A 26,411-nucleotide genomic window follows, 5' to 3' on the forward strand; every position below is an offset into this window, starting at 1 on the left:
TTGTCCTCACTGGGTCCTTAGGCCCCTGTTCTTCTGTGCCCCTTTGCCAATTTTAATGGGCAAGACCCTAAATGGGAGAGAGAGAGAGAGAGAGAGTGCATGCACATGCTCTGGCTTAAAAAAAAACCTCACAGAATTTAACCACATAAAAACCTCCATCAGATGTTTTAAAAATTATATGAGAAAAGAACAATTAATGACAAATAATCCCATCAGCTCATGTCAATAATTTGGCATTTAAAAAGTCACACACAACTTCCAGGTCTATGGTGAGATCAGTGCTTCCCAAGGGTGACCCAGAGGCAATGCAAAGGTGCGCATCAAAGATGATGAGTATCTGCAGACAGGCCAATAAAATGAAGGCCTTTAGAACAATTTAGGCTTGAAATAAAAGAAATGACTGGCCAATATTCGCATTCTATTGTTCACAGTTAACAGAGTTATCTGAGCTATAGACAGCTATTAGGATATGTGGATGGATGACTGACAGGTGGAGAGGGATGTGATATGCACAGAGTAATGCCACATGGAAGCTAAATGGTGGAGGCATTGGGTAGACAGATAAATGCAGATGCAGAGAATCAGAGAATGCATTTTGAAAAGAGCTCCAGGGGAGTCATAGGGACATTAGTGCTTGAGAAACGCTGGTCTCTTCTGTTGGACCCACACCACCTACCTCATTCTAACAGGGAACATTTGTCAATGATATTTGTATATTTATCACTTTGTAATTCACAAAGCACACTTCAAATAGTAAAAGGAAAGGCAACACAAAAGCATTTACTGCATCCTGTGCTGTGCACTGTATCTATATGATCTCATTAACCCTTACGACCATCCTTCAAGATAGGCAAGGTTCCCAACAGGTGCTCCCAGAACTCGAAGAGTTTGACCGATGAAATCCATCCAGCATGGATTCCCAAATCAGACTTATTTAAAGACACCCTGCTGAGCCAGAGCAAGCCTGTGACTGTGACGAAATCCACATGATTAACATGTATCCTCCTAAAGGATCACAGTATTGTCCAACACATTCTTTTTGGCCCAGAGATCCTAAAGTTCTTTGGTTTAATTTCAGAATGCTACTTTAAATCAATTTGTTTCCATATTTTTGAGGACCTTTCAGATGGGATGCAACCAAAGCCTCTCTGTGATGCACCGAATGTCACGTTATCAGAATTTCCATCTACCTCATACAGCTTCTTTAATTAGCTGAACATGGCAGGAGGAACAATTTTGAACTGTGCTCTATGGGTCATCCACATTGTACTCTATCGGGTTCCTGATAATTTGAAATAGTGTAATATGAGATAACAATAAAGCCTGACTTTCTGTATACAACTTTAAAATAATGCAACTCACTGGAATTAAGAAAAAAAATCAATCAGGACAGATTTCAAAGCTGGGGTAAACTGTGGCTGGTGTTCATATTCCTGCCACACGGTGGTGCCACTGTAGCCAGTGAACAGAAATCCCCGCAGGGTCCTGTCACTGCCACCTAACCAGGCTGTGGTTCACAGAGTCTTCTAGCAATCGTGTTGGTGGCTTTTATTTCGTTTTTGTGGTTTAAATTCTCTTTAAGTATCTTTTAACGATGTCATCCAGACCTGCCATGAGCGGCAGTGCTCCTGAGAGAGCTGGAAAATCGATTATAATCAAGGGAGATCAGCTGTGTGTAACCCCCTGATACCCTCTGCTGTTCATTAGCAGAGACCACGCCACAAGATATTTGAGATAATATTGAGACCAGACAAAGCAAAAGTATGCTACAGGGGCTGTTGACTGATGATTTCCTAGAATGCATTTCCCTAAGAAATACACTTAAGTGAAAATGAGCAGTGAGTGATGGGCACTTGGATTCCCACCCTGAGTTGACGGGTTTGTTTATTGCACGTTCTTACCCATATGCAGGCAGATCCCTGGTGACCAGAGTCTGGCTTGGCTGCTGGCTTCTCTAGCAGTTAGGCCCATGGACCATGGAGAGACCATCTGGGTTCAAGTCCTGCTCCCACTACTTCCCAGCAGCTTGTTTGGGGACAACTCGTTAACTCTCTGCATCTCATCAGAAAAATGGGCACTTGAGGTGCCCAGCTCACAGGGTTGCTGTGTGAGAACTAAATGTCTCAGTGCCTGGGACAGAGTATGTGCTCATTACCTGTTAGCCCCGGCCCCGGCTCAGGGCTACTCCACATCCCCTAGAGAAGGAGAGTTTCCATCAGAGACAGGGCTCTTCTTCATCTCTATTCATATCTGACACGAAACTAAGCACACTCTTCTCGGAAAATCAGCGTGTTATTCAGCTCCCTGCCAATCTCATTTTGGAATCCGTGGGAAAACTTCTGAGTTTTCCTAAAACCGTAGGAGAGGCTGTGATAGCTCCATGAATCGATGCTGGCAAGATGTTGGCAGAGTCTTCAGGGACCCGTTCCTCCCTTTTGCCCTGTCCCCCCCTCCCACTTCTCTGGGCTTCTCTGGCCACTTCCTCACATCCCTGGACACAGCACCCCACCAGCCAGGCCCAGAGGTCTCCCTGCCCCTCCCTCGAGTCTCAGAGAGCTGCACTCCATTAGAAACATCCTTACTCCTCCTCTGGAGGCCTTCCTCCCATCTCTAGGGAACAGGCTACTTTAGGGACAAGTGCAATAGTGAGAAAGGAAAGAAGGGGGTGACAAGGACACTTTTCTCTCTCTTTCAGAATGGCATTTAGGTGGGAAGATTTAAAGGGGCCAATTTTGAGGGCTGGGAGTGGAGGTTGCTTCTGATAGGGAGACTTTGACCCAGGACCCCCTAACGCAGCTGCAAAGGTCTGGAAAAGGGAGAGCAGGAGGGGATCCTTGGAGCTCCATCCCTGCCAGGGTTCAGAAGCTTTCTATTTTTTTCCCCATAGACCTGAAAGATTTTAGTTACCAAACTGTATTTGCATTTTTAAAAGAGTCTACTAACTTTTCCATTACACACACACACACACACCTGGGTGTATAAACAAAAGAGGGGCCTCAGGGAGGATTGTTGGGGTAAAAGACAGGACAAGAGATACAAGTCTTCTAATGGTCTAGGATTCAGAGGTCCTCACTTTGATAAAGCTCTGGAAAGAGCCCCGGAGACCTGGACTATTACCCTTAACTCAGCCACTAATTTGCTGTGTGACCTTGGGAAAGTCACTTTTTCCATCCTTAATTTCAAAAGTGAGGGCATCTGACAGCATGATCTCTGTGATCCTAGATGAGGGCTCCCCTCTCCATACCAGGCTCTAGTCCCTGAGAGACACCCAGTCTTTGTTTCTGCCATAGTTCCTTGTACAACTTCCAGCACAATATAGGTACTTGGTACATTAAGTGTTTGATGAGTGAATAATAAAAACAGCTGTCATTGCTGGACATCTCCCATGTGCCCAGCACTGTACCAGGGACCTTTATGGATATTCGTATAATTCTGACAACACTTTGAGGCTGGGGATTTCTTTTTAGCTTCTGATGCAGGAGGTTGAGTTGGTCATGCCTCTTGGCTATTGTCCCGTTGTTGTCATTGGTCTGTGCAATGCTCTTTCTGCTTTAATCCCCCACCCCACCCCCACCCCCGCCACTAATCTCCACTCCTGTCCATCTCCTCTCATGGGTGTCTATTTTAACACCTTTGATACATCTGTAAATATGCATATATTCTTGTAAAATATGTTCTCTTGTTTTGTGCATGCTGTGTTTTGTGTTTATGTCCACAGTATTGTAATACATGTGCTCTGCTTCTTGTGTTTTTACCCAACACTGTTTTAAAGAGTTGCCCACATTGTGGTACGTGTCTAGTCCACGGCCTCTGACTGCTGTCAGAATCCTCCAACTGCAGCCCCACAGCTTCCTTGTTCATTCCTCTGGCGGGGAAACCCTTCAGTGCCTTTGTGGTCTGCTACCTCAGCACCACCGTGACTATCCTCCTACACATCCCCTTCTGTGTCTCTTGTAAGTGAATTTCCCTGGGATATAATCCCCCCCCCCCCCAGGAGCCCCTATGGTCCCAATTTTAGAGCTGAAAAACAATGCTCACATCACACAAACAGAAATTGGGGATCTAAGATTAATTTCCAGAATCTCTGCCTCCAGATCCTGGTCTAGTTCCAAGGTGCCTCTATAAATAACTGGTCCAATCAGCTCAACAAGTAGTTCTCTGTTATGTGGATCTCAGTAATGAACTCAGATAAACCGACTGGGTTGTCTAGACATCTTGGCATTTGCTATTAAGGGCGTACTCCCCGTGGTGGGTACATCGCCCTGAGACTGTGGCTTGAGGAACTTAGGCTTCTTTGAATTATGATCTCTTGTGCATTACAGCAAAAAGCAGTCAAAAGCATGTCCCACATGTATCGTCTTACTTCTCATAACAACCCTGTGAGGTAGAAACAGTCATTTCCATTTTATAGTGATAGAAACTGAGGTTCAGCATCATTGAGCTGTACAGGGGCATGGCTGAGAACCAACTCTAGGCCTCTGGGCCTGAGTCTCGTGTAATTTCTACCACCACTCCCACCACCACTGCCCCCTCACCCCACCATCCACCCCTGGAGCTCCTAGCCTAGGGAAACAAGCCTGCCCCCCACAGTCAGGCATTTGGATGAGATCACAAAAGCCCAGAACCTTGAGCCAGTTGTTTGCAAATCCTGTCTGCAGATGTCTGGCATCTAGCAGCGCCAGCTCCAGCCAGGAGAGACCCCAACTGGCACACAGAAGGGAGAGGGACAAGGCGCCAGGCAAAACTTCTTGCCTGGGCGATTCCGGAACTGCGGAGCTCTCCACAGTTTGGGCTGGTGGCAGCAAGGTGCTGACCTGAACCAATGAGGGGACAATCTGGCTTCTCTCTCCTGCCCAAACCCCACCCTGCCCAGACAGTGAGAATGTTAGCGATGGCAGAAGAAAAACTAATAGCCTCTGCTTTCGAAGTCTTTCCTGATAAATATCTCCAGTTTACTTGATTCCATTCCATTCAGTTTGCAAAGCCGTGCACTTTGAAAAATGTACTGTAGGGATCCCTGGGTGGCTCAGTGGTTGAGCATCAGCCTTCGGCCCAGGGTGTGATCCTGGAGTCCCGGGATCGAGTCCCAAGTCAGGCTCCCTGCATGGAGCCTGCTTCTGTCTCTGCCTGTATCTCTTCCTCTCTTTCTCTGCATCTCTCATGAATAAATAAATAAAATCTTAAAAAAAGAGAGAGAAAAATGTGCTGTAGCTCCATCTGACAAACATTTGCCATCTACTCTGCGCCAGGAAGTGTGCTGAACACTGAGGTTTTAAATGATTAAGCTCATGAGTTATGGGACACTGAGCAAGGAACCTCACCCCTGTGAGGGGTCAGTGATTCACTAGTATCTACGACACAGGGTGGTTGCAGGGCGAGTGCCGCTCAGCACAGAGTGAACACTTGACAGTGGGTTTTGGTGGTGTTATTACTCCATGTGGTAAGTGAGGAAGGTGGTAAATATGAAATGTTAGGGAGCCTTGGAGAGGAAGAGCGAATGCCCTCTGGAAAGAGCAGTGAGGCCACAGTGGGCTCTTCTGGGCAGAGATGATATGTACCTGATACTGAACTGTGGGGCATCTTCCCTGGGGAAGAGGCATAGGCAGCAGAGGGAAGTGTGGGTGACATTATGATGTTCCTGCCCTCTGTAAAGTGCCTGTAGCCTGTGTGGGTCTCTTCCAGGTACCACAGGCAACCACAGGCCTGTGGTTGCATCTATGTCCTTCCAAGACTGTCTTCCCCGAGACTAGAGTGCCTGAGGCCTGAACCTATGTGGTCAACCCTTAGCATGGGGGCATCCACAAGGGAAGTCCCCATTAGGGATTTGTTAGGTGACTGAAAAACACAGGAGCATAAAAAAGCATGAGCCATACAAGCAGTGGTAAATATTTCTGCTGGCTGGCATGTTGAGCAAACATTGGGAATGGCAGGGATCAAAGCTGGAAGTTAGCAGTGGTTAGGCTGTCAAGTGCCCTGTGTGGTGGGCAGGGGATTCCTCTGGATGGCTCAGACTAGAGTGATAGAAATGAGAGAGATGAAATGCAAAAGGGAAAAAAAAAAAAAAAAAGATCAGTCCCTAAATGGATTTGTAGGGGTGAGGGGTGAGTGGAAAAAGTCAGAGATGGCATTCAGCTTCATCTTGAACTGGCTTCCTGCTTTGGAATAATTTACCATGTTTGGTAAATTTATCATGTTTAGTATATTTGCCAAGAGTTGACAAATATTTATTCAAATGGGGCCTCTGACATTTTGCTGTGGTTGGTTCCCATCTGGATTTCCTGGCATGAAAGGTACTTGAATTGGTCAGGGTTCTTCAGAGAAACAGATCCAACAGGCTATGTATATGCCCCATGTATATATAGATATGGGTGTGTGTTTGTGTGTGTGTGTGTGTGTGTGTACAGAGAGGGACAGACAGAGAGACAGAGAGAGAGACAGAGACAGAGGAGACAGAGAGAGATGTATTTTAAGGAGTTGGCTCATGTGATTATGGAGGTGCAAGTCTGAAATCTGCAGGGTAGACCAGCAGGCTGGAAACCCAGGCAAGAGTTACAGTTCAAGCCCAAAGGCCATCTGCTGGTAGAACTCCTTCTTGATCAGGGGAGATCAGTCTTTCTTCTATTCAGGCGTTCAACTTATTAGATGAAGCTCACTCCCATTATGGAGGGCAATCTGCTTTACTCAAGTCCGCCAATTTAAATGTTATTCTCATCCCAAAACACAGAAACATCCAGGATAATGTTTCAGCAAATATCTGGGCACCATGGCCTAGAAAAGTTGATGCACTAAATTAACCATCAGTACTCTAGAAATCAGCCACGTTCTTGACATGGGAAGGCCATCTACAGCAGTGATACTTTCTCTCTCTGTCTCTGTCTCTCTCTCTGTATCTGTCTCTCTGTCTCTCTCTCTCTGTCATTTTCACTCCAACAGGGTCACTTTGGGGAAAATTTCAGGGGATGTCTCCACCCCTGTTTTCCCACATAGGCCACGCCATCCATTATTATTCTCCCCTCAACCTAGGGGCCAGGATATATCTGTAAGGAAGCAATTTCTGTTGTCCTATCTTCAAGTTCACTTAACCTTTCTTCCACCTGCTCAAATCTGCCTTTGCATCCCTCTAGTGAATTTTTCATTTCAGTTATTGCTTTTTGCAGCTCCAGACTTTCTTTTTGCTTGATTTTCAAGTTTTCTCTCTCTCTTTTTTTTTTAATTTTTCTTAATTTTTTTTATTTTTTATTTTTTTATGATAGTCACAGAGAGAGAGAGAGAGGCGCAGAGACACAGGCAGAGGGAGAAGCAGGCTCCATGCACCGGGAGCCCGACGTGGGACTCGATCCCGGGTCTCCAGGATCGCGCCCTGGGCCAAAGGCAGGCGCCAAACCGCTGTGCCACCCAGGGATCCCCAAGTTTTCTCTCTCTTTACTGACATTTTCATTTCATCCATCAGTTTCTTCACTTTCTCCACATCTTCCTTTAGTTCTCTGAGCATCTTTAAGACAGGTGTGTTAAAGTCTTTGTCCAGTATATTTACCATTAGGTCTTTCTCAAGAATTTATTTTTCTGTTGATTTATTTTTTCCCCTTTGAAATGGCCATACTTTCTTTCCTTCAAATGCCTTGTGATTTTTTTTGTTGTTGTTGTTGAAAATTGGACATTTGAATCTAATAATCTGGTAACCCTGGAAATCAGATTCTCCTCCTTCCCCGGGGTTTGCTGGGTTTTGTTATTGCTTTTATTTACTGGTTTTGTTGTCTTGATTATTGTAGGCTATCTTTGTGCTGAGGATCAGCCTGAGATATAAACTTAACATCTTCTCAGGTCTCCTCTGGGCATATGCTTTCATTTTCTAATTTCTCTTGAAAAAAGTTTTTTTAACATCCTAGTCATTAATGTCTGTTTCCCAAAAGGGAAAATAAAAAGAGAGAAAAAGGAAGGGCAGTGGGAACCAGCCCAGAAAATTCCCAGCAAGTCACTTCAGCTGGAGAGGGAGGGGCTTGCAACAATGGCAGGAGGTGTGACAACAATGGCAGCCACCTCTTTGCACCTTCTGGGATCAGAAGCAGCAGTGTCAGAGCACAGATTCCTAGGAGGACGAGATTCTTTTTGCCTGCTCTGGTTCTTGCAAGTTGTGTGCAGTCTCCTCCAGGAACACATGCACAGCTGCCTGCCATGTGGCTGGGATAGGGGATGGGCAGCCGCTACTGTGCTAAGAACTAAAATTGATCAAAATTCACTACAATTTACTGTCCAAGTCTTCCCCCTTGGAATTTGCAAGCCTTAAGCAGACTCCAGAGTTCCAAGATAGTTATATCAGACAGATTCTTCCAGTGCAATTGTTGCCTAGGTGGGAAGACAGATTCCTGGTGCTTCCTATCACTCCATCTTCCCAGAATCCCCTCTTGTGTTTGGTCTTAAAGGATTGTTTGGCTCATTAGATGGGCTGAAAGAAGAGGGCATTCCAGGCATTGGGAATAGCATGTGCAAAGACTGTGACAAGAATGAGTATGAGTCTGCTGGGGAAATGAAAAGAATTTTAGTATACACATGGGACAATGGGAAGATGGGGAAGGGGAGGGGAAGTAAAGAGAGATGGAAACAAGAGCAGTCTTTGGCTTTTGTGGTAAATAAATCCTCATGGCAGAGTTCCTGCTGATGTGAAATTCAAAATTGTATTCAAAACATAGGATATACGGTGATCAACCAAAAGCCCTGCATTTGAAGTGTTAAGTAAATTTAATTTGTTCAGCTTTTCTAAACACAGCTATAAACAGAAATAAACAGAGCTTGAAAAGGATGTTTTGAATTTTTTTTCTAAAGAGGGCAGAGTCAGAAAACTTTTCACTATTTTCAAGGAAATTGTCTTCTCTGTGCTTTGGAAATGGTGCCTACCACCTTGCATAGTTAACAGAAGTGGAGGGTCCTGTGGTCCCAGCATCTCATATATACAACAACCTCTTGGAAGCCTCTTCTGAGGCTTCTTCCTGCAGGCCCTCTGCTTTCCTCACCTTTGCAGCCTCCGACATTTCTCCTCAGTGACAACCCAATAGCCTGTTTACCTACCATCTCAACAACCAAGAGAATCAAGGAACCCCATGGAGAAGGGGAGCAGTGGGTAATGAGAGCAGTTTGCATTCCATTTTATTGGCAATAAATGAGAACACAAGCTCCAGTTGGGCATTTAGTTCAACAATAGTCTCCAAGGTGAGCGTAGCCCCACAGCCAGCACCATCCAACTTCTGCTCACTCTGTGTGGCACTTGAGACTTTTCACAGCACTATTCATAAAATAATAGCATGCCAACTGCATCTTTAAAAAGTATTAAGGTCTGTTCAATGAGGAACATATTCAAGGGAATTTAGACCCTCTGATTTGGTCAACCAGAAAATTCTATTAACTAGAAAATTCCATTTTTCAAAGAATTCAGAGTAACAAAGAGTTCATTGGAATCTCCCTAAAATAAGTCTTCTGGATTTACTCCCCTAAACTTAATCTAAGGACTTGGGAGTTGTGGGGCACCTGGGTGACTCAGTGGTTGAGCGTCTGCCTTTGGCTTAGGTCATAATCCTGGGATCCTGGGATCGAGTCCCACATCAGGCTCCCCACAGGGAGCCTGGTTCTCTCTCTTCCTATGTCTCTGCCTCTCTCTCTGTGTCTCTTATGAATAAATAAATAAGACTTTAAAAAAAGAAAAGAAAAGAACTTGGAGTTGTAGCAATGCATTTCATCTTAACCTAGAGGGCTATTCATTCGTTTGACAATAATTTATTTAGCATCTACTATGTGCTAGGCATTGTACTGGTTGTAATGGTTCAACTTCATAGGCAATGCTCCATAATGAAGGAGTACGAGCCTACATGTCCTCAGTTGAGCAGAATGGGGAGACTGCCCAATGGAAATAAAGACCCAAATGATAACAAACGGGGGCTATGGATTGAGAGCTTGCTGGAGTAGTTATCCCCCATCACTTGCATTTGGCAAAGACTCAAAGGCAGGCACTGGAGCCAGAAAGGTTTATAGTTAAATAAAGAGCCCCCAGGCTTCATGGGTCCTCTGCCTCGGTGCTGTTGCCAAAGAGAAGCCAGAAACAGCTGACTGGAAGCAGGGTGACTATGTGATTAGCTTGGGATGTCTTTGCTTTTCTCTGCCTAGTCCTGAGTTAGAAGTGGCGGCAAAAAAAAAAAAAAAAAAAAAAAAAAGGAAAGTTGACTGCCATTGATCAAGTCCTGACTGTTTTGGGCTGATTACTGCAGAGGTTTGTGGTTTTCCTTCCCAAGCTGGTTGTTGCAGAGGTTGTGGGTCCGAGTTCCATTGTCATTATGGTCTGGCTGTTGTCTGTTTTTATATTAGGTGTCTCAGGACATACACATCCCTGATTTTCATTTTCAGATTACTTGAGATGTTCATCAGACAGGACACAAGCCAGAAGCAGAACTGGGTTAAAAAGTGAGGAGTAGGGATGCCTGGGTGGCTCAGTAGGTTAAGCATCTGCCTTCAGCTCAGGTCATGATCCTGGAGTCCCGGAATAGAGTCCTACATGGGGCTCCCTGCTCAGCAGGGAGTCTGCTTCTCCCTCTGCCCCTCCCCCTGCTTGTGCTCTCTCCCTTTCTCAAATAAATAAATGAAATATTAAAAACAAAAGAAGTGAGGATCAGAGTTGAGCAGTGATGGACAGACAGCAGACACGGGAGTCCATGGTGCTATCAGTGCAGCTGGGAGACAGGTCTGGGATGTTGGACTTCTATGATGGCTCATCCTCACTTCCTTTCTATTCACTCTGTTTGCTCAACAAATATTTCTATTTGTTATTTCTATGTGAAAGGTTGTCTTCTCTTTTCTCCATGATGCTTCCCTCAGTAACCACCACCTATTCTAATGTGTCAGCAGGCCTCCTTCCCTCACATTTCTGAATCTCCCTTCTTCCAGTTTCTGAATTCTCTTAAATGGGTTGAATGGTGTCCTCTAGACCACACACACACATAAAAAAAAAAAAAAAAAAAAAAAAAAAGATATGTCTACATCCTAATCCCTGGCATCTGTGACTGTGACCTTATTTGGTAAAAGGGTCTTTGCAAGTGTAATTAAGGATCTTAGGATGGGACCATTCTTAATTATCTGGGCAGGCCCTAAATCCAGTGACAAGAGTGTCCTTGTAAGAATGAGTCAGAGGGAGACCACACAGACACGAGGGAGAAAGTGATGTGAATATGGAGGCAGAGACTGGAGGAATGAGGCCACAGAGTAAGGAGCACCAAAGATTGCTGTTAGTCACCAGAAGCTGGGAGAGAGGCATGAAATGGATTCCCCAGCAGAACCTCCAGAGGACTGTGGCCCTGCTGACACCCTTATTTAGGATTTCTGGCCTCCAGAACTGTGAGTGGCTAGATTTCTGTTGGTTTAAGCCACTGTGGTGATTTATTACAACAGCCACAGGAAAAGAATACAGTCACCCATAGGAAAGAGTTACTTTTGTTCAGGTCACATAACTGTATGATTTTGAATGCTTAGTTTATAGAAACACAGTTAAAATCACCTAAAATTTTTTTCAAAAGAAACCAACAATATAGCCATGATCCTCACCAGGCATACTGCTTATTTCTATTCATGTTCTCTTGCATTCATTATACTAATAAGTATTGTAGAGCTAGCATTTGCCATGCTTCCCTTTCATGCAGCTTTACAATGGAGATGTTGTCCCATGCAGCTTCCTTGTCTCCACTGTGATAGTCATGGTTGTGGCTCTAGAGCAGGACAGCAAGCTTTGATTATTTAATCACTTCTCTGTTGTTAGGTATCTAGGCTATTGTCAAACTTTTTTGTTACAGATAATGTTACAATGAAAAAATCAAAACAGTAATAACCACCATTAGTGGTGTGCCCACGATGCCTCATGTTCAGACATTTCACCTTATAAGGTTTTATTTAAGCCTCTCAATAAATAATTATTTGAAGCAAAAACAGAAGAAGCTTCTTTGAGGGGGAGACAGGTATTACAGATTAAGAAAATGGGGCTCTGATAGGTCAATCCACAGGCCCCCAAGTCCCATAGAGCTAAGAAGCAATTTGATCTTTCTGACTCCAAAGCCCACATTTTGTCATTAAGCCATACTGCCTCCCAAAATTTAGCACAAATAAAAATTTTAACTTGCATCATATCTTCAAATTACATTTCCAAGAGTGAGATGAGAAAGTCAGAAGTTAAACACCTATCAGGTTCTGAATGTGCATCATTCAGATGGGCTGAGTATTTGCCATGGTGCCACCCCAGCTGCATCCATTCTGCATCCTTCTCTGCCCTGCTCTGTGACCCAGGAGGCTGACTCCTATAAACCCATCATGCAAGTGGCTTCAGGTTGTGTGGGAGGAGAGAGCAGTTGGATATTTCTTGCTCTGCCTCCTCTGCTTCTGAGGTTTGGACAGTGGCTGTAACCTTCGCCCTCTAACCCACCCAAGAGACTTTAGTCCTCTCTGTTTTCAGCAATGACAGCTTCTTGCGTCTCCCCCTCCAGGCCCACGTAGGACTTGTTCTCCTGTTCTCCTGTTGCTGGTCCCAGAGTGTTTCACCATCACTGGTTGGCTCCCTTAACTCTGTCCACTCCTGCCTGAGCATCCTCATTCTCTCCCTTGAGATAACCTTCTAGGTATACCATTCTTCCTGCAGAATGGTTATACTGTTCAAAAATTTCTTGACAGTGAATGATCCCATTGAAGCCTGAGATCTGGAAGTGCAAGAAAGAGTTGCAGGACAGGTGTGGAATCCCTTTGGATGAACTTTCCTGTCAAGTCCTCTGGCCATGACTTCTGCATGAGGAGTGTGGGCTCAGCTTCCCTGACTCTTTCCCCAGGTAGACACCTTTTCTATATAGAGCCACCTTCTAGGAATTTGGAATTGTGACCCAGAAACTACTACTATTCCTCATGGTAGTGCTGTAGCAGAAAGGTCAGGTAGGTACTGCTGGGTCTGGGACCAATGGTCCACCATGGCATATTGTAACCTGGCCTATACAGAAAGAGAAAAGATCTGAGACTCAGATCTACTGGAGGGAGTGTGGGTGGTAGAAGGCATGTAACCTGAGATTCAGATCTGCTGGGGGGAATGTGGTGGGGGTGGATAATCCTAAAAGAATGACTTCACTTCTCTGTGACTTAAGTTCCTCATTAAATTGGAATGGTAATCTCTGACCACTTTACAGGATTATTGTGGGAGAAAATGAAATAATGGATAATGAAAAGATGGAAGGAAAGGAGGGAGGGAAGGAGGAAGAAAGAGAGGGGAAAGGATGACAATGGAAAGAGATGGGGAGGGAGGGAAGCGAAGGAGGATGATGGACAAGAAAGAGAAAGAAGAAAGGGTTACAGACAATGCTAGGTGACCAGCTTTTTATAGAGCCAACTCCAGGGCACAACAATATCAGAAAAACAGAAAAACATAAGGCCAGAAGTCTACAGTCCTTGCCTGCATTCTCCAGAAACCCTCTAGGGGAAACAGTGGTAGAAATTAGTTTGATCAAGCATGTTCAACTTCACTGTCTCTGTTGGATCCCAGTGAGCCTATCCTAGCAACATAGGAGTATTGTAGCAGGAGATGCTTTCAAAGAGCTTTTTGTCTTGGGTTTTCATTGCAAAACTATTCCAAACTTCGGGTCTTTCAGTCTCATGCACCTAGTTTCACCATTGAAAATATAAACTCTAAAGAAAATTAGCATGATAGCCTTTATTGGGAATTGATCGTTTTGAAGGGGGAAGGTAACTTTCTTGGCGAGTGACTTGTCCATGTATATCCTGTATCTGAATTTTATTTGTCAGTGTTTTTCACCTCCACTTGAGCTACTCAAGAGCAAGGAACCCATCATATGCCCACATAGTAGATCCTCATCTCTATGCTAATTAGTTAACCAGTTAACAGACACCGAGAGTACTAGAGTTGATAATGGATAATGAATGCCTCTATTGCCATATTCTTCCAATATTTCTTACACGTCTGCCACCTGCCAGGCATTGTTCTAAGTGATGGGAGTACAGCAGGGCACAAATACTACAAAATGTAACCCCTCTGCCCCCCCACTATAAACTCTTGCAAAATCTTACCAGAAGCTGGGGCCATAGATTAACCAATTAGTAAAAAAAGACAGAAAAAGAAAAAGAAAAAAAAAGAAGAAAGAAAGAAAGAAAGAAGAAAGAAAGAAAGAAAGAAAGAAAGAAAGAAAGAAAGAAAGAAAGAGAAAGAAAGAAAGAAAGACTGCACTGCCTTATAATGCAGATTAGGATGCAGGAGATGGGTTCATTTTGAGCTTTTAGCGGTATAACCTTGGTAGAGTCACTTGACCTCTCTTGTCTCAATGTCCTCATCTGTAAAATAGGGATAACAGAAATATCTAATAAAATTGTTATGAGGATTAAATTAATGAAGACATGTAATGTGCTTAGAATAATTCCTGGCACATGTTAAATACCCAATAAACGCTGGCTGTTTATTGCTGTTGCTGGTTTAACAACCCTGAATAGGTCATCACAGCTCTGCTTCAGTTCTTCCTCTATAAGATGGGGGATGATATTAACATCTCCCTCAAGGGTAAAATTCAGGTAAGAGAAGAAAGTGGAAGCACTTTATAAATGAGGGGTTTGAGCTAGGGACTCAAAGCCTCTAGTGGCTGGTTGGCCAGGCCAATGAGGGGTGACGAGGTGGAAAGTGGTAGAGAGTCATGGGGACTATGAGCCAGCACGACGTCAACACCAAGCTCCAGCGATTGTGGTCATGCAGATGTTTCCAATGAAGCCACAAATCCAGATTTTTATGTAAGATTCCTAGTTTCTAAATGTTGGCAATTAAGTCAGATTTTTGTTAAACACTTTGAGAGCCAATCAAAACAAAGGTGCAGGCTGCCAATCTGTGACTTGTTATAAACTTTTACAAATATTACTTAATAAACCAAGGAAGGGGGGAGAACTCTGAAAACAGCTGATGCAATAAACCAGCTGGAAAGCCAAGAAATAATAACATTAATTGGGTGCCACGTGTTGTGCCCATGATAGCATTTGATTCTCTTAGCAATCCCAAGAGCTAGGCATAAGCATCCCCATTCTACAGTTGGGGAAACTGAGGGCCAGAGATGCCTAAGGTCACAGACCTTATGAGTAGGGTTGGATGCCGTATCTCTGTGACCCCCAAACCCAACTTCTTTCCACTCTGACAGTGTGGCAAGATGTGCAGCACATCTCACCTGAGCCCACAAGTCCCCATCATGACTGCAGAACTAAAATGCTGAAGGGAAACCTACGTGAAGATATTAAAGTTAACCATTTTCTAACATTTGGCACCTGAATTGACCCTCATCTAGAAGAGGGTCTTGGGCATTAGGGTACTCATTCAGTGAGGCATCCGGTCAGGTATATACTGAGAGAATTAAGCAGATATTTCACTCATCCAACAACTATTCCTTGAGCACCTACTCTGAGCCAGGCATAATATTAGTGTTGGAAATATAGTAATCAATGGAAAAGCAACACCCTTACCCTAGTCTAGTGAGGGGAGAAAAAAGTAAACACAATAACATCATTTTAGATATAATTGTCAGAAAGAAAAATGAAACAGGTTAAGAGGATAGACTGTGATTGAGGAGCACATTATTTTATTGTACACATTTTTTTCATTAAGATTTTTTTGAGTAGGTAGTACATTTACATGTTTAAAATAATCAAAATGATAAAAAAAAAAAGATATACCTGGAGGGGTGCCTGGGTGGCTCAGTTGGTTAAGAGCCCAACTCTTGGTTTCAGTTCAGGTCATGATCTTGGGGCCATGGAATAGAGCCCCAAGTCAGGCTCTGGGTTCAGTGTGGATCCTACTGGAGATCCTCCCTCTGAGTCTGCCCCTCCCCCTGCTCATGCTATAAATAAATAAATAAATAAATAAATAAATAAATAAATAAATAAATAAATAAATTCCTAAAAAAAATACTGTATTTCTCCTATTTTGAACGAATTGACCGTCTTTGCATATGTTTAAGGGTCATTTGTGGCTTACCCATTCTGGTATCTTGCTCAGCTTTATCTGTTAGATTGATGGTCTTTTTCTCCTCTATTTCTAGAAGCTTTGCATATATTAGGGGGATTTATCCTTTCTGATACAAACTGCAAATAATTTTTCCCAGTCTGTCATTTGCCTTTTGACTTCAAGTTTTTCTTTAAAAAAGCTTTTTTGCTTGTTTTACTTTCATTTCTAATTTTTTTATTTTTATTTATTCATGAGAGACACATAGAGAAGCAGAGACACAGACAGAGGAGGAACAGGCTCCATGCAGGGAGCCCGATGTGGGACTGGATCCTCAGACCCCAGGATCACGCCCTGGGCCAAAGGCAGGCGCCAAACCGCTGAGCCACCCAGGGATCCCCTCATTTCTAATTTTTAAAAGTAAACCTAACATTTAGCTTTTGAAAGTCTGAATTTTGTAACTCATCCAGAATCAATTACAAAACTCACTAGTGCCTGTCAGAAGCAAGTGACCAAGTCCTGATGAAGAAAACTGAGATTCAGAAAAGATTAGTCCTTTGTCTACAACATTTGTATACAAACATTTACGTAGTATATATTCTGTGTCAGGACAAATAAAATGGTTTACTTTTTTCAGTTGTATTTTTTTCCTACAACATTTAATTACAAATATTTGCTGCTGTTTATAATAAGATCCAATAGATAGGGCAGCCTTGGTGGCTTAGCAGTTTAGCGCCGCCTTCCACGCAGGGCGTGATCCTGGAGACCCGAGATCCAGTCCCAAGTCAGGCTCCCTACATGGAGCCTGCTTCTCCCTCTGCCTGTTTCTCTCTCTCTCTCTCTCTAATAAATAAAAAAGATCTTTAAAAAAAGATCCAATAGATGAAATATTTTTCCATGGATGGGGCCAAGAATACAATATACAAAACAGGGTAGAATTTTTTTATTCCCCCAAAGAACAATTATTATTGTAAGAACCAAGCACTGATTTACAACTGAAATTCTGGAATGCAGCCCATTTGCAGTTTCCAAAAAAGTGGTTTGGTACATTTTATGTCTGTAACTCATACTAAGCTTTGTGAAGGCAGAGACCAGGTTCCCCACAGTGCTCACTAAATAATTCTGAGGACAGCTTACTAATTGGTTGATTATGGAAAAAGTGGTCTGGGTACATCAGGTCTGTAAGTGCCCACACCTGTGTACAAGCTGTTCTTGGGGCCTGGAGTCCTTCTGTATACCTGTTCTCCAAAGCCTGGGCCTTGGGAAGTGGGGCCCTTGTCACTTCTGGGTCATGCCCCCCTCCCCCCACCCGGACTGTTGGGCCTGGGAGGGACCATTTCCTGAAGTTGAGAAGTAGACAATTGGCCAGAGCCTGAGAACCAGTCTTGGAGTGCAGGGTTCATCACAATCTCGGTCAGCCCAGACCCTGAGGCTACGAGGCCCCCTATGACCACAAACCCCCCTGTGAGCTCAAGATAACTCTTCTCTCAGGGAGCTTCTAGAAAGAGACAGAGGCAGAAAAGAGAAAATAAACTAATATTTACTTTTTACATATTTGGTCTTCAAAACCATCTCACTGAAATTGTAGTATCAGTGAATCCCCATTGGTAGCCTAAGGAAACAGGCTAAGAAAGGAAACAAGCTCAGAAACAGGCTTGTTTATGGTCACAGAACTAATAGACACCTGGTCTAGAATAATGACATTATCAGTAACAGCTAACAGTTATTGGAAGTTTGCCCCAGACCCAAAACTGCCAAGCTGTTCTAAGAATGCGCATGTTGGATGCGGTTCTGGTAAAGTTGGTGTGGCCACAGCAGGAAACAACAGGGCTTGAAAGTAAAACATTTTCCTCACAGATCCCAGAAGGAGGTCAGTGCCTGTCATGGGGCAGAGCCACAGGGGAAAGCACCAGTGCTGGTCAGGAGAGAGAAAGAGTGAGGGAAAGTCTAGGCCAGAGCCTTTGTTGGGATTTCTTCCAGAAAGATAAGGCAGGGCAGGGTAGAAAGTTGGAAGAATTCTGGCAGGCTTTGGGCTCTCGGGTGGTCTCTAGTACCAGCCCTGGGATGATTAGGGTTTGCTGTATGAGGGTTAGATAAGGAGGTGGGTGAGGCAGTATAGACTCAAGACTCACTGGTTTGCCTATAAAAGGCAAGGTCAGGGGTAGGTTGATATTGTCATTAGGAATTGCTGGCTCTGGGATGGTCAGCCTCTTCCTGGATCGATAAACCCAAGAAATGACAGTTAATGCAGTTGATTCTGTGGTGAATGGATGCCCAATAGACAAATCCAACATCTAAGGAAACACAGAACATAGTGCTTTATGTGTCAAATTATCTAATGCTCATGATTGTCCTCTTTTTTTTATAAAGATTTTATTTATTCATGAGAGACACACAGAGAGAGAGAGAGAGGCAGGGACACAGGCAGAAGGAGAAGCAGGCTCCATGCAGGAAGCCTGAGTGGGACTCGATTCCGGGTCTCCAGGATCGCCCTGGGCTGCAGGTGGCGCTAAACCTCTGAGCCACCGGGGTTGCCCTCCTGACTATCCTCTGAACAGGAACTGTTATTAACCCTGTCAGTTACTGATGAGGAAACTGAGTTCCCGAGAAGTTAAGTAACTTGCTCAGTGTCGTCCAGCTGGTGAGTGGTACACCAGTGGGATTTACACCTAGGTTCCTAGCACTCCTGGCCCACAGTGCCACCCTGATATTTCCCCTGTACCAAGCACTAGTGCTCAGAAGGGAGGAGGAAAGGTGCCCTCCTAACTGCTCCAGGTGGACTGAAAATTCTCCTCTGCAGAAGCCAGATGCTCTGGTTCTCCTTCAAAAAAGAAGGTCAGAAGTGCTGGGATTCAAATCCTTGCTCTGCCACTTGCTGGCTGACTGTCTCCTGGAAGTTCAATTTTTTTTTTTTAATTTTTTTAATTTATCTATGATAGTCACACAGAGAGAGGAGAGAGGCTGAGACACAGGCAGAGGGAGAAGCAGCCTCCATGCACCGGGAGCCCGATGTGGGACTCAATCCCGGGTCTCCAGGATCGCGCCCTGGGCCAAAGGCAGGCGCCAAACCACTGCGCCACCCAGGGATCCCTGGAAGTTCAATTTATACAGGCCTAAGTGATCTCGCTTGTAAGATAATGATGATAATATCTTCCTCACAGGGTTGTTGTATAGAATGGATGAAATCAGGTAGGCCAAAGACTCAGCACAGAATAAGTGCTGAGTAAGTGGATTTTCCCTTGGTGTATTGGTTGAGACCAAGGCCTTCATCCACACTGGGGGAGGTTATTTCTCTCAGGATACAGAGGTCTCCTCTCTAGCCCAAAAAAGTTATTTGGCTTCCACCGGTGAGGAGAAGGAGGTACTCTCTCCTTAGATGTGTGAGTGGTGAAGTCTGGGTGGGGAGAAGTCTTACTCCCATTTGCCTGACTTGTCCAACTGCTTCAGAGTCTGTTAAATATGGCAGTATATGCCTTTCTGTTGAGTCCAGGTTGGATTGCAGGAGAAGCTGGTAGAGCCACCAGTTTCTGTGCTTTATATTTCACATATGTGGAGATATTGTGCATCAGACAAGAAATCAAGAACCCAAAACATTTCACTTTCTTTTAGGACATAAACCCACTTCTCCTGGCATACTCAAGTTTCCTAGTTCTGTCTGGCTTTGAAGACAGAACCTTCTTCCTCTGTCGTGTTTGGCTTACTTATACCAAACAACAAATGATTTGAATGACTTGTTAAAATTGTTAGTGTTCTCTGGCATCCCAAGGGAGAGATGGTGCCTGTTCAACTAATATGCCATTAGTTAGTACAAGAATGTGAGCCTGGCTGGGAGGCAGGGAAGAGAGGTGCTGTGCAAAGAAGCTATGTTTTAGGCAGAATTTATTATCTCACTGGGTCATATCTTCCAAGTATATAGTCTCTGGACTGTCTTCCTAAAAGATATCAATATCAGACAAAATAGACTTCAAGGCAAAAAATATTGCCAGGGATAAAGAGGGTCACTGCCTTATGATAAAATGATCAGATCACAAGTTAATGAAAGTTAGTAACACAGCCTTGAGATATATAAATTACAAATTGAAAGGACAAGAAGAAAAAGACAAATGTCCTATCACATTAGTGGATTTTAACATAAGTCAATCAGTAATTGATCAGACACAAAAAAATAAGTACAGATACAGAAGATTTGAACTAATGTACTCTCAAGTTTGATTTAATGGGTATATATATAACAATGCACCATAACCTGCAGAATGTGTATTTTGTCCAAGCACATGTTGAAACGCTTATGAACATCGAACATCTACTGGATCATAAAGTACATCTCTACAAACCTGAAAGGATTACTGTCATAAGTCTTTATTCTCTGTTCACAAAAGGGTTATTAAAAATCAACAAGTTTTTTCAACAAATGTTGCTGGAACAGTTGGATATCTACATGCAAAAAGATGAATTTAGACCCTTACTCATACCACACACAAAAATTAATTCAAAATATATCAGACCAAAATTCAAGGCTAAAGCTATAAAGCTTTTAGAAGAAAACACAGGAGAAAATCTTCTTGACTTTGGATTAGGCAAAGAGTTATTAGATATGACACTAAAAGCATGATTCATAAAAGAAAAAATTGATGGATCAAACGTAATAAAATTTTGTACTTTAAAAGACACCATTAAAAAGATATAAAGAGGGATCCCTGGGTGGCTCAGCGGTTTAGCGCCACCTTCAGCCCAGGGCCTGATCCTGGAGACCCAGGATCGAATCCCACATCGGGCTCCCTGCATGGTGCCTGCTTCTCCCTCTGCCTGTGTCTCTGCCTCTCTCTCTGTGTCTCACATGAATAAATAAAATCTTTAAAAAAAACTATTTAAAAATACGTTAAGTAAAAAAAAAAGGATATAAAGATAAGCCACAGACTAGGAGAAAATATTTGTAAATCCTAATTCTGATAAAGGTCTAATATCCAGAATATATAGAACTTTTACAACTCAAGAAGATAACCCAATTTTTTAAATAGGCAAAAGACCTAAATAGACATTTCACCAAAGAAGACATATAAATAGCTGATAAGCACATTAAGAAGTGCTCAGCCATTAGGAAAATGCAAATTAAAATCACAAGGAGATGTCACTTTGCACCTGCCAGGATGGCTATAATTAAAAAGACAAACAGTAATAACTGTGGGAGTAGATGTGAAGAAATCAGAACCCTCATACACTGCTGGCATTTTAAAGTCCCTTTTTTTTAATTAATGAGAAACACAGAGAGAGAGAGAGAGACAGGCAGAGACACAGGCAGAGGGAGAAGCAGGCTCCATGCAGGGAGCCTGACATGGGACTCGATCCCGATCTCCAGGATCACGCCCTGGGCTGAAGGCAGTGCTAAATGGCTAAGCCACCTGGGCTGCCCACATTGCTGGCATTTTAAAATGATACATCCACTTTAGAAAATAGTTTGGCAGTTTCTTAAAAGTTCAATGTAAATTTGTGTTTAATGACCTAGTAATTTGGCTCATAGATACCTACTAAAGATAAATGAAAACATGTGTCCACAGAAAGATGTCCGTGAGAGTTTATAGCAACATTATTTTGAAAAACAAACCATATGTTACCCATACAATGCAATGCTGTTCACCAATAAGAGGAATGAACTACTGATAACATGCTACTAACAAGGATGAACTTCAAAAATATTATGCTAAATGAAAGAAACCAAAATTTTAAAAGTTCACATTGTATGATTCCACATACAATGGAATTTTCTGGACAGAAAATGTCCAGAAAAGGCAAATCTATGGAGACAGGCAGCACATTGGTGTTTGCCTGAGGATGGAGGAGGGAATAGGGATTGACTAAAGATGTGCATGACAAGTCTTTTGGGGATGGTGGAAATGTTCTACAATTGGATTTTGCTGATGATTGCACAACTCAGTACATTTACTAAAAACCATTGAATTGTATGTTTAGCAGGGGTGAATCATACAATATGTAAATTATACCTAAATAAAGCTTTTTAAAAAAATAACAAAAGATAAATAGGAAAATCTTATGCTGGGAAGTTAAGAAACAGACATATATATAAAAAAACAAAAAGTAAGGGCGCCTGAGTGGTTCAGTCAGTTAAGCGTCTGACTTGATTTTGGCTCAGGTCATGATCTCAGGGTCATGAGATTAAGCCCCACGTGGGGTTCTGTGCTGGGCATGGAGCCTGTTTGGGATTCTCTCTCTCTCTTTCCCTATGCCCCTCCCCACTCGCACTCTCTCTCTCTCTTTAAAAAGAAAGGAAAAATAAAAAGAAAAGAAGTTAAAAAGTAGAAACCCTTTTAGCAAACTAAGAATGAAAGAGAACTCCCTTAATCTGATGAAGAACATGTACAAAAAAGCCTATAACAATAATAATACTTAATGGCAAAATGTTTAAAGCATTTCTCTTTAAGATGAGGAACAAGACATGGATGCCCGCAAATCATGATTTTTCATTCAGCTCTGTACTAGAGGTCTTAGCCACCACAGTAGGCACACACACACACACACACACACACACACACACACACACAGGTTATAAAATGTACAAGGACTGAAATGGAAGAAACAAAGCTGTCACTATTTGCTCATGATATGCCTGTGTACACAGAACACCTCAAAGTATAAGAAAATTTAGTAAATCAACAGGATATAAAATCCAGGTACAAAAATATATTTTATTTCTATACACCATAAACAGAAAATGCAGTAAAACAGGACACTATTTACAACAGCATCAAAATAAATAAAGTATATAGGACTAGATCTAAAAAAAAGATACTCAATTACAGAGAAAAAATAATAAAACTCTGAAACAAGATCTAAATAAATGCAAATAAATAAAATTTTTTAAATGTTCACGAATTGGAAAAGTCAATATCATAAAGATGTCAAATCTATCAAATTGATCAATAATTTCCACACAATTACAATAAAAATCAGAATTGTTTTCTTGGAACAAGTCTCTTTCTAAATTTTTGTGTGCCTTTATTGAAGACCTATACATTCCTGAAGAGGAAGAAAACGTTAAGACGTGTCTGGCAAGGTATCAAGAATTATTATAAACTTATAGTCATAAAGACAGAGTGGTGTTGACTAATATGTACAGAACCCAAATATATACAGAACTTGATTTTACTACAGAGAAGTCATTTTAGTTCAAAGTGAAAGAATAGATTTTTCAAGGTAGTACTGGGACAATTCACTAACTTTAAGGAAAACATAATTTTTGACTCTTACATTAGTCTTTAGCCAGGTTGGTCAGACCTGTATGAGAAAAGTATAAGTATACAAGTTTTAAAATTTACATAGAAAAATAACTTTATTAGAGTAGGGAAGATTTTTAAAAGAAGGCAAAGACAAATCATAGAGAAAAAGATTGATACATTCGATTACATTAAAACTAAGAGATATAGATAAGCCATAAACAAGGACACATATATAAATAATGTGTTGATATCCAGATTATATGAAGATCAATATGGAAAGACAAACAACCGAATTAAAAATGGGCAGAAGAAATGAATAGAAATTTCACTGAAGAGGAAACACAGATGGCTCACAAACATGTTAAAATGTATTTAATTTCATTAATCAGGGAAATGCAATATACACCATAATGTAATACTATTTCACACCTACCAGACTGACAAGAGTTAAAAATTAATCATTCCCAAATGCTGGAGCAAAATGAGCTTTCACCCCTTGTGGATGAATGCATCAGTGAGTCAAAGTAATTTGGAAAACAGGTGGTATTACCTAGTAAAGTTGAACATCTGCATAAACTGTAACTAATAACTCCACTGCCATGTAAAACATTGCTTAATCTATATCAGAGTACTGGGTTCTTTCGAACACATACCTTCTGTTCAGAGGAACAGAAAAGTTTCACATTCCCAGAGGTAATGATGCGGATCTTACAGGGGAACATTCTCCCCTCCCCCAATCTTGGGAATATTCTTGGCTGCTGGGGTTAGGTAGAAACAGCTCCACTAGCCAAGATTTTGTTGAGCTTTTACTCTGTTGTTCATGGAGTCAAAAAAGAGAGGATTTGTATTTATTTTCCAAAAATAAAATTAGGATATTGACTATGCTTTTTAATTTTATTTTTTAAAATAGATTTTATTTATGTATTCATGAGAGACCTACAGAGAGAGGCAGAGACATAGGCAGAGGAAGAAGCGGGCTCCCTGCAGGGAGCCCGATGTGGGACTCGATCCCAGGACCCTGGGATCACGCCCTGAGCCAAAGGCAGATGTTCAACCACTGAGCCCCCCAGGTGCCCCTTGACTATGCTTTTTGAAGGAAAACCTCCCCACCAAGGGATTGTGCTGCACCCCGTCCCTCCCAGAGCAGAGAATTATGTAATCAGATGACTGGTCTGTGTTTGTGCCCAGTTCTGATATGTGGTGTAGATGCCTGAGAAGGTCCAGGAGGGAAGGTCAATGAGCTGGTCTCCTGAGTTCTTCATTCCTGCCCTCGAGAAGGCTCATTTCTGGTCTAAGGATTCTCCGTGATCACTGCAGATCCCTTGTTAGCCAGGCTCTGACTGAGGGTTCCACTGGCCAGCCATCAGCACCAAATTTTCTTGTAGGATTGGCCCCCACCCCCAGCTCTAAGAAAGGGATATCACCCAAACACAGGCATGCATGGCGATGTGGAGGGGCCTGTGTATCATGGACTTTTCTGATGGACAATTCTCAGCAGGATTTTCCTTAGTGTTGCCCAGATGAGAGTTTTCAGTGGTCACTGCCCATCCCGAAATCCGGGGATGGGTGGGCACTATGGGAGAGAGAGTCTGGAAAAGATCATTGAGGGCCTATAGCCTTGTGCCTTCCTCCCCTCACCTCCATCCCATCAGCTGGTTGAAGCCCTTCTGCTATGTGCCCCCAATACATTATCTAGTTTTTGTTCATTTTTCTCTGGGAACAAGGAGTTTACTACTTCCAGAGGGAGTCTGTTGTATCTTCAAACATTTATAGTTGTCAGTTTCCAAAGGGCTGAGGGGGTAGGCCTTAAAAATAGTGTTGTAGGGAGAGAGGGGGAAGATGGAAGAGCTTTTGAATAAATTGTTCTTTCTGCTTGAGCTTTCTTAATTGAGATCTCGATAGCTTGCAACCATTTACTGAGCAGCTAGACATGCCAAGCTCATTAATTATTTTTCACGTAAGGTTCTAAACTTCTCCAAACCCCATGAATTAGGTATAATTAATATTCTCATTTCATGGACAAGGAGATAGAGATTCAGAGCAGTGAGGTCTGTCCCACAACCTCTTTGTAGCCTCATGAAGCAAGGAGTCATCTTTGAGTTGAGAAGGTAAAGGCTCAGGTAGGTCAAATGACTCCCTGGTTGCATTCCTTGGTGTCAGAACATGAACCTAAATCTTTGCCCTTCTCCTGACTCCATCACCCTCTGCCCAGAGCCTCCACATATTGATTGCTCTCATCTTGACTTTTTCCAGAAACCAAGGCTCTGTCCATTTCTTATTCAGTTCCTTAATCTGATTCCCAGCTGTGATCCCAGCTGCCCACGACCATCCTGTCACTGGCCGTCATGGCTGTGCGGACAGCTATTCTATGTCGCCCATCCTGCCTCCCCCATTCATCAGCCACTAACCTCAGCACCTTCCCAAAGGACACGAGCATCTGGACCCCAGCAGCAGCAGGGAGCAATGTGGACATGGTTGCCCAGGAAGTGGTAGTGGACGGTGTGTCTACAGCAGAGGGTCTACCCAGTTACCAGCACGCGGTGTAGGGGGTGGAGGCAATTCTGCACCATAAAGGAGATAGGAGCTGAAATCTAACAGCCAGTGACAGGATTCTTTGAGAAGTGTTTCTGGGTTTAGGGAGGACTTAGTGGAAAGAGAGAGACCCCAGTTCTGTTCCTGACTTGGCACCTGATTTCCAAGTGGCCCTGCCTGGGCTTCTTTCCTTCTCCGAGTCCCAGAGAGTGGAGCAAACATATCTCTGGGGCTCTAAACCTGGGTTTTGAACCCTGGATCTCTGACTCTTGGGGGCTGTGTAGATGCAAACAAGTGAGACACGGTGGGCTGAAAAGGAGTGAGAAATCACATGGATCAGACGTGGCCTGCAGTCTCCTCTGTACCTGCTGTACAGGGCAGGGCAGGGGAGGGGAGGAGGGTGCAGGTACCTGATGCCATGGAGGGAAGGGTAAACATCAGAGAAGGCAGAGCAACAGGGTACCTCGAGCAGCTGGTCCTAAGCAGCTGGTCTAAGCAGGGCACCTATAAGCAGCCTTATAGGAGATGTTAGGCAATTTATACAAGAAGGAAAAGAAAGTCGAGGTTAGGCATGATTTGCTAAGAGGTGGGTGACTAGGACGATGTGCCAGGCATTTTCAGTGTCTGCACAGTATGTCCAGTTTTCTAACTGCCAC

General features: G+C 43.0%; 1 long non-coding RNA gene across 2 annotated transcripts in view; it reads right to left on the reverse strand.

Annotated features, from left to right (window-relative positions):
• The window catches only part of LOC118354689 (uncharacterized), a 36,801-nt gene that overhangs the window by 497 nt on the left and 9,893 nt on the right, over positions 1-26,411 (reverse strand). The window contains exon 3 of one of the 2 annotated variants that reach the window (XR_004815613.2): positions 22,713-25,784. The exons of the other annotated variant lie outside the window; for it this stretch is intronic. This is a non-coding gene — a long non-coding RNA (uncharacterized LOC118354689). Of the gene's footprint in view, positions 1-22,712; positions 25,785-26,411 lie in introns of those variants that run through there. 2 annotated transcript variants of the gene reach the window in all.

This window comes from Canis lupus, chromosome 5 (assembly GCF_003254725.2).
Source record: "Canis lupus dingo isolate Sandy chromosome 5, ASM325472v2, whole genome shotgun sequence".
In the NCBI taxonomy this organism is placed as follows: domain Eukaryota; kingdom Metazoa; phylum Chordata; class Mammalia; order Carnivora; family Canidae; genus Canis; species Canis lupus.